Raw genomic sequence first — 2,225 nt, forward strand, 5'->3', positions numbered from 1 at the left:
TATATATTATATATATATTTGCTGTTTTCTAGTTAAGCTCCGCCCCTCTGCTGCTCACATCCATTCAGTGCCCAGCTTGTCCCTCTATTGGCAGGGTTGGGTAGTAATCTGATTAAATGTAATCAAGACCAGAGAGAAGTACCTGATCAGCCCGGATTACATTTGAAAACAGATTAATATTAAATTATTCTGACCTTCAGAGCAGCAGCCTGTCTGTTCAGCTGTGTGGTCACAATGTGGCAGCGCTGACAGAGTCTCTGTAGCTCCTCCTCCTTCTCCTCCTCCTCCTCCTCCTTCTTTAGCTCCTCCTCCTCCTGGTAGCGGCTCAGTTCTCCGGGGGACAGCGAGCCTTCAGGGTTCGGCCGTGACTCAGAGTCTCTCGCCTCCTCGTCATCGTCTCCTGCAGAGCGAAGACGCTTCCTACTGAACGGTGAGTCCAGAGGAAGAAGAGTCTGACCCTCCACCACCTGCAGTCCAACAGAGGAACCGGGTCAGTCCTCTTTAGAATCCACTGAACCTTTAGAGACTACTGAACCTGTAGAGACTACTGATCCTGTAGAGACCACTGAACCTTTAGAGACCACTGAACCTGTAGAGACTACTGAACCTTTAGAGACTACTGAACCATTAGAGACCACTGAACCTGTAGAGTCCACTGAACCTTTAGAGACTACTGAACCTGTAGAGACTACTGAACCTTTAGAGACCACTGAACCATTAGAGACCACTAAACCTGTAGAGTCCACTGAACCTTTAGAGTCCACTGATCCTGTAGAGACCACTGATCGTGTAGAGACTACTGATCCTGTAGAGTCCACTGAACCTGTAGAGACTACTGAACCTTTAGAGACCACTGAACCTTTAGCGACCACTGAACCTTTAGCGACCACTGATCCTGTAGAGACCACTGATCCTGTAGAGGTCACTGAACCTTTAGAGACTACTGAACCTTTAGAGACCACTGATCCTGTAGAGACCACTGAACTGTTAGAGACTAGTGAACTGTTAGAGACGACTGAACTGTTAGAGACCACTGATCCTGTAGAGACTACTGAACCTGTAGAGACCACTGATCCAGTAGAGACCACTGATCCTGTAGAGATCACTGAACCTTTAGAGTCCACCAACAGGAGGACTCGTGAAGACAGGAAGTCTTTTAATGACTGAATGAAAGTGAATTGTTGTTCAGATGATACTGAATCGATCCAGATGAAACCAACCAGCTCTCTAACCTTCAAGCAGCCTTCAGGACATAAAAACCTGGATGAGCTGCAACTTCCTGAAGTTAAACTCAGACTAAACTGAAGTTATTCTAGAAACCAATGATCTATTTACATATGTGATCAAACTTTAAATATGGTCTTTTTTTGCAGAAAGATGAAGTTGTTAGAGGAACGTTAACGGACTCAACATGTCGGATGTTTTTGGACATTTAGCTTCATTAAATCAGCCAACACGCTGAGTAACGCTAGGCTAACTAGATAACTAGCTAGCTAGCAACAGATGTTTTTTAGCCTACTTACCAGGTCATATTTATATTTTATGTACATTTATTGATTTTAAATTGGGGAAGCAAACATCTTTATTTAGATTGTCCAACAGAGTCTTAAACCTGGATTTAATGAACTCGGATTAGAACTGATCTCAGATTAAATTAATTCTCGTTGGTGAAACAAACTGTAGAGACGATCAGAGGAATTCATCAGGACGTCGTCACACACAGACAGGTGCACAAAATCACCTGAGGGCACAAGACTTTACCTTCAAAATAAAAGCATGGACGCAGGTATTGCATTCATGTAAAAAAAACATCAGTAGAAAAAGGAAAACTAGCACAAGAAGAAACACTGAGATGATGACATGATCTTTTATTTAACTGTGGTTCTCTACAGCACTCATAACTTACATTTATAATTCGGGTTTTAATTTGAAAGTCAGGAGTTGGCATCCTGTTTGTCAGAGTTAACGTGAACATAATAAACTGTGATACTCACTGTGTATCTCCTGTAGTCGGGTCTTTGAGCTCGAGCTGAGTCCCAGTACTGCGAGTACATCTCTGTAATAAACTGTTTATAAACTATATGTAATAAACTGTTTGTAAAATATATTTAATAAACTATCTGATAATAAACTCTGAATATTTGATAAAATCTGAGTTACTTTCCTTCATCTGAGAAGCTTCAGTCTGTGTCTCTGCTTTCAATACAGTAGAGCTGAGTGTGTGT

This window comes from Anarrhichthys ocellatus, unplaced genomic scaffold (assembly GCF_004355925.1).
Source record: "Anarrhichthys ocellatus isolate YVR2014 unplaced genomic scaffold, GSC_Weel_1.0 scaffold2398, whole genome shotgun sequence".
Classification (NCBI taxonomy): domain Eukaryota; kingdom Metazoa; phylum Chordata; class Actinopteri; order Perciformes; family Anarhichadidae; genus Anarrhichthys; species Anarrhichthys ocellatus.